Here is a 12,387-nt window from a genome sequence, read left to right as displayed (position 1 = left end):
AAAAAAAAAAAAAGCTAGCGACACACGACTCTGTTCAAATCTCTGCTCTGTAACCTGTGCTGGGTTGTCCAATGGACTGGGCTCTGGACCTAAACTCTGCTGAAACCCTGAAGCATGGCTTCGAGTTTCCTCAGGGAGTTGGTCCCTACATTTGCCTTTTGCTTCATCTTTCTACTGGAACCAGTCTTGACAGTTCATGGAAAACCCTAAGCAAGACCTAAATTACAAGAAGTTGTAGTTACAGACGGTAGAGAATCCAGGTGTGTGCCTTGCTTGTCGGGTCAGCACTTGAGAAAGAGCAGATTTACAGCAGAGACGTACACGTGAGGGGAGTGGCAAGCTCTCACCTACATTTTGTGCACATTGTGCATTTGCGGGGACCTAAAAGTATGTCCGTGTTGAACATTTTGGACGTTATGAAATGGATTCATGTGGCAGGGGTCTCACTTTATTCATTTCAGTGTCCTGAAAAGTCACTTGCCCAGGTGGAGCACTCATTAAATATTTATTCATTTGCAGCTTCAGTCAGACCATTGCCCTCTTTGCCCATCAGATTCCTCCCTGCCATGCAGACATGATACTGGTACCGATTTCTCTTACATTTCAGTAATGACCAGAAATAAAATCAATATGAATTGATTTCCAGCTCAGTATTTGCGACTACACCTGTCGACTTTACCCTCATATAATTGACTTTCTGGCCGCCCTCCACAACTGGAAACAGTCCTTATGATGCATTTCTGAAACAATATTATCCCTCAAGAGGGCTATGGGCTTTGTTCGTTTTCTTGTCACCCTCTAGTCTGTGAGCACTTGTGCTAAGAGTTCTCTACTTAGAGCTACAAGATGAATCTGGAAAGTGCTAGCACAACATGGCACTGAGGAATGCAGGGAGGGGAGACAGAGTTTCTGGGCCATGCTATCGTAGGCACATGGGAAACTAGGTTAACTTTCCTCTTGCTGTCCTTCTCCCTCCTTTTCCATGTTCCTTGACTCCTTAATAATATTTTCCTTAATCCGAATTTTCTGTGTTCTCTCATGCCTCCAGTTTCTTTTTTTTCTTTTTAGTCTAACAATGCTATTGATGAATGCCCTCCAGTTCTAAAAAGACAGCCCCTCCTGGGGAGGTGTCGTGATATGTGAGTTCTGCTTTTCTCTTGGATTTTAAACAGGTGCTCACTCATAATGTCTTCATGGACAAGCTTTATTATGTCCATCTTCATTCATTTATTTGAAGTATATTCATTTGGTGTATATTCTCTGATTTTCTACATCTAAATAAATGGCTCATTTAAGTCCTAGGATATTGTTCTATAAACCCTGATCATTTCACTCCGAGTTCAGGAGCTGTCATCCTATTTTTGTGCTGTGACATCTTTCCTCCAATACGATCTCCCCAGAATTAATGGGTATGAAGTCACAGATAGACAGGAAGAATAAGTTCTGGTGTTCCAGGCTGACTATAGCTATAATATTATATTGTACATTTCTAAATAGCTATAAAAGAGGACCTTGAATGTAATCATCACAAAGAAAAGATAAATGTTTAGGTGATGGATATGCTATCTTTCCTAAGAGAATCAGCGTATAATACACATATATTGAAACAATGCACTTTAGCCCACAAATATGTACAATTAAAAATAAGTTAAAAAATAGAATCTTCCCAATTACATCATATTCACCGCCCCCATTGGCAGCCTTCTTTTTTAGTTTATTTTTTAATTGAACACATTGCAATTGTTCATATTTGTGGGGTACAATTTGATGTTTCTATACATACGTATGTTGTATAATGATCAAATCTAGCTTTTTTAACTCCCCTATTATTTTCTCAGCTGCTGTAACCCTTCTGAGGCAGGTTTCATCCACTCACATCAATACATCCAGTACTGGTTAGTACAAGTACACGTGTCCTTGAGGGCTCAAGGATTTGAGGGAATGTTCTTTTCCTTTTTTTTCTTACCAACATCCATGCTCGGCCCAGAGTACTCTTGAGTGAGCAAGTATATATACACTTGCCATATAGAGTTTGCTATTATGTAATGACACATCTGGTACTAAAAGCTGACATGTGCTGGGTGGGGCAGAGAATACAGAAGCTGAGGGCGACAGTAACAGGCCCTAAAAAATGACAGAGACAGACTGACTTTATCGCCTGCCCCACCCTAGCAGTTGAGAACACTCTTTCTCTGGTTTCTGACATCCTTTGGGAACATGCCTCTAGATCTTCTTGGATTTGAGGAACTCGGCCTCCTGGACCACATACTCTGCATGACCAGCAGTGGCAATCAGTTTTAGAAGAATCGTGTGAACATGGCAACGTGAAAGACACCAGCCAATCGTAAGACCCATTATTGCCAGCAGCACTGGGCTTGTTCTGGGTACATTCATCTCTCTACTATGTCTTTTAGAAGAATCGTGTGAACATGGCAACGTGAAAGACACCAGCCAATCATAAGACCCATTATTGCCAGCAGCACTGGGCTTGTTCTGGGTACATTCATCTCTCTACTATGTTTTTTTAATTGAAAAATAAATTGCATTCATTTCCCCCCAGGGTTTTCTAACACACCAAAAATAAATTACAGAAAGGAGAAAAAAGCATTAAACAGTAATTCTGCCAGCTGTAAACCTTGCACTATTTATTTTGAAAAGCAATTTAATGTCAGATGAATATAAAGCATGGTACTATAAGGCTGTGGTTGCACAGATAAACTGTCTCCATTATGATGAACTTCTGGTTCTACAACCAGCTAATAAATTAGTAATATGAATGTCCGAAATGATTACAGAAGATGCTGTTGGTTTGTAGCATTTTCTTCCTCTCTCCCTCCAAGCTCAGGCAAAGATGTGCAAATCTTGGACAGAATTTACCACAGGTAACAAAGACCATCCTCATTGGATTCCATATGGCTGACCACAGTCAGGTCCTGGTGATCTGTCTTGCAGAAGAGAGTCCTTGCTTCTATCCCTAGGCTAATTGCCCTGCCTTCAAGCGTCCTAGGCAACATGTTTGAACTTCATTTCCTCAAAATGCATAAAATGTTTTTGATTATTATTGCTATTTACCACCATGGCTCTACTCATACTGTCTTCGCTGCCTGGAAGATGTTCTTTTCTCCCCTCAACCTAACAAAACATAACTGTTCCTAAAGGTATCACTTAGGTTCCTATTTCCTTCTCAGATGCATTTTATAGTATTTTAGCCCAGGTTTGGTCATAGACTGAGCAGGAGGGCAATTCACTTACCTCCAGGACAGCATGGTGCTTGAAGAGGTACTGGGATCGGAGAATTGCTTTTGTTAGCATCTTGGGGTGCAGATCAAAGTGAGACAATAGCAACTAATGCCCTGGAAATTTCCTGTGTATTCCAGGAAGACTCAGCTTGCTGAGACTGATGAGGCCGCTGGGACCCCCTCCCAGGTAAAAATAGGCCTTCGGTCTGACTGTGGGATCTCATTCACCTCGGGACTTACCAATGCCTGCTCTGAGCTAATACAGTTAGGGGACCCATGGGGGTCTACCACGAATAACTTTGCTCCTGTCTTTCTAAGCTGCTTAAATTAGACTTTTCTGTTCACAAACCACTTCAGTAAGTATGAAGATCAATAAATCCATCAATATTTGGAGCCTTCTCCTGGTTTTCATTCTTATGAAATACTCAAGTGTTCAGATTTAAAATAGTTTCTTCACACACACACAAAATAGATGTTCAGAAAAGACTTTGAAAACCAGAAAAAAGGATTTTTAAAATATTTCATTTGTTCTAAACTTTATGTGTGCTTACAGAAGAAAATCCATATGTACTGCTGAATCCTATACATAGGACAGTCAAATTTCTCATTCTACGGCCGTTCCCTACCTCTTCAGTAGTCATTGTTAACAGCTCTGTGAGGGTACTTCAAAAAGTTCATGGAAAGATTCATATTCTCTTTTAATTCTATTCTTCTATGAACTTTCTGAAGCACCCTCATATGTTTGTACATAAGAACACACACAAAATCAAATATGTATAGCTATCTGAAGGTGGAGAGGAAATGGTAGGCTGAAATCCTCAACGGGGAAAGATCTATCCTTGGGTTCCCCCCCCCGCCCCCACTTACCTGTGCAAAGACAAAAAAATACTAAAATCAAAAACTGCATTATGTAGAAAAGGCAGCATTGTGTTTTATTAATTAAAAATTTTTTTAATTAAATTTAATTTTATCAATATACAATGTAGTCGGTATTTGTGTCCTTTTACCGAATCCTCCCTCCCCCCTCCATCAATATCATATCTGTTCACTGTCTTAACAAGTTCAAGGAATAGTGATTGTTGTGTTTTCTTCCCCACCCCCCAGTTTGTTTGTGTATTTATTTATTTATTTTTATCTCCCACAAATAAATGAGAACATGTGGTATTTCTCTTTCTGTGCCTGACTTATCTCACTTAATATAATTTTTTCTAAGTCCATCCATGTTGCTGTGAGTGGCAGTATTTCATTCTTTTTATAGCAGAGCAATATTCCATTGTGTAGATATACCACATTTTCCTTATCCACTCCTCTGATGATGGACATTTGGGCTGGTTCCAGCTCTTGGATACTGTAAATAGTGCTGCAATAACCATTGGCGTACAGGTCAGCCTTAGACCTGATGATTTCCACTCCTCTGGGTATATTCCCAGCAGTGGAATAGCTCGGTCATATGGTAGATCTAACTGTAATTCTTTGAGGAACCTCCAAATAATTTTCCATAAAGTCTGCACCATTTTGCAGTCCAACCAACAGTGTAGGAGGGTTCCTATTTCTCAACAACGTTGTCACCATTTATCATTCACAGTCTCTTGGATATTAGCCATCCTAACTGGGGTGACGTGGTATCTCAGTGTGGTTTTGATTTGCATTTCTCAAATGCTGAGTGATGTTGAGCATTTTTTCATGTGTCTGTTGGCCATTCGTATATCTTCCTTTGGGAAATGCCTATTCAGCTCCTTTGCCCATTTTTTAATTGGGTTACTTGTTTTTTTGCTGTAAAGTTGTTTGAGTTCCTTGTATATTCTGGATATCAATCCTTTGTCAGATGAATATTTTGCAAATATTTTCTCCCACTCTGTTGGTTGTCTTGTCAGTCTGTCAATTGTTTCTTTTGCTGTGCAGAAGCTTTTTAGTTTGATATAATCCCATTTGTTTATTTTTCCTTTGGTTGCCCTTGCTTTTGGGGTCATATTCATGAAGTCTGTGCCCAATCCTACTTCCTGGACTGTTTCCCCTATGTTTTCTTTAAGGAGTTTTATTGTTTCAGGGTATATATTTAATTCTTTAATCCATTTTGAGTTGATTTTGGTATATGGTGAGATATACGGGTCTAGTTTCATTTTCCTACATATAGATATCCAGTTTTCCCAGTACCATTCGCTGAAGAGGCAGTCTCTTCCCCAGTGTGTAGACTTGGTGCCTTTGTTGAAGATCAGATGGCTGTAGGTGTGTGGGTTGATTTCTGGATTCTGGATTCTATTCCATTCCATTGATTCACGTGTCTGTTTTTATGCCAGTACCATGCTGTTTTGGTTGCTTTCACTATTTGTCATCTTTTGTTATTCCATATAAATGTTATGATAATTTTTTCCAGTTCAGAGAAAAATGTCACTGGAATTTTGATGGGGATTGCATTGAATTTGTAGATCACTTTGGGTACTATGGACATTTTCACAATGTTAATTCTTCCAATCCAAGGGCATGGGATATCTTTCCATCTTCTTGTGTCCTCTTTAATTTCTCTCAACAGTGGTTTGTAGTTCTCTTCATAGAGATTTGTCACATCCTTGGTTAACTTTATTCCTAAGTATTTTATATTTTTGGTGGCTATTGTAAATGGGCAGGCTTTCTTGATTTCTTTTTCTGCATGTTCACTGTTGGAGTATAGAAATAATACTGATTTTAGTGTGTTGATTTTGTATCCTGCAACTTTGCTGAAATTATTTATTAACTCTTTAAGAGTTTTTTATAGAGTCTTTAGGCTGTTCAATATAGAGGACCATATCATCTGTAGACAGCGACAGTTTGACTTCATCTTTTTCAATCTGGATGCCCTTTATTTCCTTCTTTTCTCTGATGGCTCTGGTTAGTACTTCCAACACTATGTTGAGTAGGAGTGGTGAGAGTGGGCATCCTTGTGTAGTTCCTGTTCTTAAGGGAAAAGCTTTCAACTTTTCCCTGTTTAGGATGATATTGGCAGTGCTTATCATATAAGGCTTTAACTATGTTGAGATACTTTCCATCTATACCTAACTTGTAGAGAGTCTTTATCATGAACGAATGTTGAATTTTATCAAATGCCTTTTCAGCGTTTATAGAGATGATCATATGGTCTTTGTCTTTGATTTTATTGATGTGGCGTATCGCCTTTATTGATTTGAGTATGTTGAACCAACCTTGCATCCCTGGGATGAATCCCACTTGATCATACTGTATGATTTTTTGTATGTGTTGCTGTACTCTGTTAGCTAGTATTTTATTAAGGATTTTTGCATCTATATTCATCAAGGATATTGGCCTGTAGTTCTCTTTTCTTGTTGCATTTTGTCTTGTTTTGGTAACAGGGTGATGTTCGCTTCATAGAATGAGTTTGGGGAAATGGCCTCTGTTTCAATCTTTTGGAATAGTTTGTAGAGAATTGGTGTCAATTCCTCTCTGAAGGTTTGGTAGAAATCTGCAGTGAATCCATCTGGTCCTGGGCTTTTCTTTGTGGGGAGTCTTCTGATAACAGCTTCAATCTCTTTTATTTTTATTGCTTTGTTCATATTTTCTACATCTTCTTGGCTAAGTTTTGGTAGTTTGTGTGTGTCCAGAAATGTATCTATTTCCTCCAGATTTTCAAATTTGTTGGCATATAGTTGTGTATAGTAGTCTCTAATGATTCCATGTATTTCTGAGATATCAGTTGTAATATCACCTTTTTCATTTCTAACTTTTGTTATTTGGGTCTTCTTTCTTCTTTTTTTAGTTACCCTTGCTAATGGTCTGTCAATTTTATTTATTTGTTCAAAAAACCAACTTTTTGATTCATTGATCTTTTGCATCATTTTTTTGGTTTCTATTTTATTAAGTTCTGCTCTGATCTTAATTATTTCTTTCCATCTGCTAAGTTTGGGTTTTGATTGTTCTTGTTTTTCTGGTTCTTTAAGGTGAAGTGTTAGGTTGTTTATTTGCCATCTTTTCATTCTTCTGAAGTAAGCATTTAATGTAATAAATTTCCCCCTTAGTACTGCTTTTGCAGTATCCCATGGGTTTTGTTATGATGTATCATTGTTTTCATTAGTTTCAATAAATTTTTTGGTTTTCTGTTGAATTTCTTCTTGGACCCATATGTCATTAAGTAAAATGTTGTTTAATTTCCACGTGTTTGTATAGTTTTCAGAGTTTTGCTTGTTATTGATTTCTAATTTTAATCCATTGTGATCTGAAAAATACATGGAATAATTCCAATTTTTTACAATTTCTTGAAACTTGATTTGTGACCTAACATGTGATCTATCTTGGAGAATGTTCCATGTGCGGATGAGAAGAATGAATATTCTGAGGTTGTTGGATGGAATGTTCTGTAAAGTGTTGTTTACATCTGGTGTTTCTTTGCTGATTCTTTGCCTACATGATCTGTCCAATATTGAGAGTGGGGTGTTCAGGTCCCCTGCTGTTATGGTATTAGCGTCTATCTCATTCTTTAAGTCTAATAGTGTTTGCTTTACAAATCTGGCTGCTCCAACATTGAAGGCATATATATTTATGATTGCTATGTCTTCTTCTCCCCCCCCCCTTTTTTTTTGTGACCAGTAAGGGGATTGCAACCCTTGGCTTGGTGTCCCCTGCACCGTGCTCAGCCAGTGAGTGCACTGGCCATCCCTATATAGGATCTGAACCCGTGGCGGGAGCGCTGCTGCGCTCCCAGCACCACACTCTCCTGAGTGAGCCACGGGGCCGGCCCAGTGCTATGTCTTTTTGATGGATAAATCCTTTTATCATTATATAGTGGCCTTCTTTATCTCTTTTTATGGTTTTTGGTTTAAAGTCTATTTTATCAGATATAAGAATAGCTACTCCAGCTCGTTTTTCATTTCTGTTTGCATGGTAAATCTTTTTCCATCCTTTCACTTTTAGTCTATGTGTGTCTTTACAGGTGAGGTGAGTCTCTTGAAGGCAGCATATAGCTGAGTCCGTCTTTTTAATGCAGTTAGTCAGTCTGTGTCTTTTGAGTGGAGAATTTAATACTTTTACATTAAGAGTTGTTATTAAAAAGTGTTGATTTACTCCTAGTATTTTATTGATTTTTGTTTAGATGTCTTAAGTATCTTTTGTTCCTTTGTTTCTGATTTACTGTTTGTCTTCTGTATTTGTTGGTTTCTTGGGGTGGTAGATAAACTTATTTTCTCTTTATTGTTAGCACTTTAATTTTACTCATGGGTTTTGTTTTTTCTTGAGTATTTATGGCAGTGGTGGTTGTTTTTCAGGTATCAAATCCAGTACTCCCTTGAGAATTTCTTATAAGGCTGGCTGTGTGTTAGTGAACTCTTATAGTTTTTGTTTGTCTGAGAAATATATTGTTTGCCCTTCATTTCAGAAGGATAGTCTTGCTGGGTAAAGTATTCTTGGCTGGCAATATTTCTTTTTTAGTATTTTGCATATATCATCCCATTCTTTTCTGGCTTTTAGGGTTTGTGATGAAAAGTCTGATGTTAGTCTGATAGGGGCTCCCTTATAGGTGACTTGATGCTTCTCTCTTGCAGCTTTTAAGATTCTCCCTTTGTCTTTGAGTTTTGCCAGTTTGACTATAACATGTCTTGGAGTGGACCTTTTTGGGTTGAATATGTTTGGGGATCTTTGAGCCTCCTGAATCTGAAGATTTGTGTCTTTCTCTATACCTGGGAAGTTATATATTTTCAATGCCATTTCCTTTTTCCTCCCCTTCTGGAATACCCATGATTTAGATATTTGAGCGCTTAAGGTCGTCTGTTACCTCTCTTAGATTTTCTTCAATGTTTTTAATTATTATTATTATTTTTTTGTCCACCTGTGTTATTTGAAACAGCCCATCTTCGAGGTCAGAAATTCTCTCTTCTGCTTGTTCTAGCCTGCTGGTTAAACTCTCTGTTGTGTTTTTTATTTTGTTGAATGAATTCTTCAGCTCTGAATGCTCTGCTACGTTGTTTTTCAGGCATTGATTTCTTTGTATATTTCTTCTTTCAGGTCCTGTATAGTTTTTCTCATTTCATTGTGTTGTCTGAGTTTTCTTATATCTCATTTAGTTTTCTTAGAATTATCACTCGAAATTCCTTGTCAGTCATTTCAAGGACTTCCTGTTCCGTAGGATCTAGAGCTTGAGAGTTATTATTACCCTTTGGTGGTGTACTTTCTTGATTTTTCATATTTCTGGTGTCTTTCCTTCAGAGTTTAGTCATTGTGGCAGGGGATTTCACAGTACACTCATTTGACCCTAATGCCTGGCTAGGATCCTGCTGGGATTGCCAATTTGGCAGGCTGCCTCGGTGCCTGTGGGCAGGAGGCTTGGGCCTCTCTGGCCTGCAGAGACTGGCCTGGGCTGGGAATCCTGCAGTGGTGCCTACCTGTTCTGATGCTGGTGGCTTGGGGCCCTGTGGGCCTGGTGGCTTTAGGGCCTTTCTGGGCGGTGTGCACTGGCCTGGGTTGGGGGTCCTGTGGTTGCACCTACCTGGTCTGCGGCACGTGACTCAGGGGGATGTGTGGGCCTGGCAGTTCTTGGGGCCTCTCTTGGGACCTCTTTGGGTGGTGCACACTGGCCTGGGTGGGGATGTCCTGTGGCAGCGCCTACCTGGTCCAATGTGGGTTCCTCGGGGGGGGGGCACGTGGCCCGGTAGCTCTTGGGGCCTCTCTAACATTGTGTTTTATAAAAGCACAAAAAGTATTTTCTAAATTCTCACTTCAGCTCAGTTACCACTCAGCTGTAGAGGCTTGAGAACATCATCTCATCTTTTAGATACTCAGTTTCCTCTTCTTTAACACTCTGGCCTTGGATGAGAAGATTGCTTGTACCTGCCCGTTGTTAATTTCTCTGATTTTATTATGGTTACACTATCAAGAAGATAAATAATAGTAACAATACTCAGAATATATATGCTTAATTATGAGATAAAATAAATCTGAAAAGTAAATGCATATTTTGGTGCCATTTCTGTAAGTGGAGTTTCTTCCCCAACAGAGAAGACTCAGAAGTCACCATCATTCTTGTTTTCATCTGCTTCCTTTCCACCTTCCTCTTGCTCATTTGGTTGCTATGAAAAACTGCTCTCATTCACAGAATTGTCAGAGCACAAAAACACACCATTATCATAGGATCAGGGAAGTCGAGATGAGGGTAAGATCTAAGAAGAGGCTTTACCTTGATCAGATGGAGACCAGCGTTCTAGACACAATCACTATGGTGACCAGTTATGATGCATTCTTCTCCTGGGTCGAAGTCATTTGACTAGGAGACTACATGTGGAGGGCCTGAGAATAGAAGATCAAAGGTCAAAAACAACTTCTCTGAAGATGGAGAGAAGAATGGGGAGGGCATGACTATTTATATATAAGAGCTCCTGCTGCATGGGACAGAAATTGATGGATAGTAAACATTTTTTGTTGGGTTTTGCTTTTTGAAACTGTAGTGTTAGTTTTGAAAGATTTGAATGTGTAGCCTTTTTCTATTAGCTCTCCTGGGATGCCACACAGACTCTCATTCTATGGGATGCCAATGACCTTGGCCCATGGATTTTGCCACAGTTGTAGGGCATCCACTCTATAAAGTACAGACTCTCTAAAGAACCATAAGTAATAATTTTGTGGACCAACAGTCAGTAGTGTGTTTCTAAATCTTTAAAGATTCTGTTAGGCTTGTTTCAATTCCATAGCCTCATAAAACTAGAAGCACCTTTAAAGGCCAAAAACCCAAACTAATACCTGAATTTATTTCAGGTTTATGAGTTTGTTTTAATGCCAGCAGTTGACAAGTGGCACATGATGTATCTGCTCAACTCAGTTGTTCATGACACACTGTTCATGTATTTATTCACTGACCATTCAATTACCATTTAATAAGATCCTAATAAGTGCTAAGATTTAATTAGGGTTACAAAGATGAAAAAACACAATATTCCTCACTAAGGGACTCAGATGTTAGTTTAAGAAAGAAAAATAGAAGCATATCTAGAGTATTTTGAGTTAAATGAAGTATTAAATTGTTCTTATTGCATAGATTCTTGACTTTCTTTGATGCTGAATTTCCATATATTAGGGGACTCTGGCTATATCTACTTGTATCTCTATTTCTCAGTGGTACATAATCATTCTTTTTTTAAATTTATTTTTTCAATGAAAGTAAAAATAGTTTATAGTTGTGGTGTCCAACATGATGTCTTGATATATGTATACAATTTTAAAATAGCTAAATTGAGCTATTTAACATATACATTACCTCACATACTTATTTTTTTTTTGTGATAGAAACACTTAAAATCTATTCCCTTAAGCATTTTCAAGCATACAATATACTGTTATTAATTTTAGTCACCATGGTGTACAATAGGTCTCTTGAACTTATTCCTTGTCTAACTGAAATGTCATACACTTTGACCAACATCATCTAATCCCCCCAACCCCCAGCTTCTGGTAACCATTATCCTACTCTATCTCTGTGAGATTAATTTTTTTACACTCTACATGTAAGTGGGATCATGTATTTGTCTTTCTGTGCCTGGCTTATTTCATTTAATGTAATAACCTCCAAGTTCATCCATGCTGTTGCAGATTACAAGACTCCCTTCTTTTTTATGGCTGAATAGTATTCCATCGTGTGTGTATACCACACTTTCTCTATCCATTTATCCACTGATGGTCACTTAGGCTATTTTCATATGTTGGGTATTGAGAATAATGCTGGGAGTGCATGGGAGCGCAGATATCTTTTTGACATTGATTTCATTTTCTTTTAATATATGCCAAGAAGTAGGATTGCTGAATCGTATGGTAGTTCTGTTTTTAGTTTTTTGAGGAACTTCCATACTGTTTTCCATAATGGCTGTACTAATTTACACTGCCCCCAGTGGTGTTCAAAGCTTCCCTTTTGTTCACATTCATGCCAACACCTGTTATATTTTGTCCTTTTGATAATAGCCATTCTAAAAAGTGTAAGAAAATTGTTCATTTTGGTTCTGGTTTGCATTTTCATACCGATTACTGATGTTTAGTGTTTTTATATATATCTCTGTGTGTGTGTATATGTATATCTGCCATTTGTATGTCTTCTTTTGAGAAATGTCTATTTAGAATCTTTGTCTATTTTTAATTGAACTATTTATTTTCTTGCTCTTGAGTTGTTTGCGTTCCTCATATATTT

Source organism: Galeopterus variegatus, unplaced genomic scaffold, assembly GCF_000696425.1.
Source record: "Galeopterus variegatus unplaced genomic scaffold, G_variegatus-3.0.2 Scaffold1997, whole genome shotgun sequence".
Taxonomy (NCBI): Eukaryota; Metazoa; Chordata; class Mammalia; order Dermoptera; family Cynocephalidae; genus Galeopterus; species Galeopterus variegatus.
The sequence above is the reverse complement of the archived record's forward strand: the minus strand, read 5'-3'. Positions refer to the sequence as shown.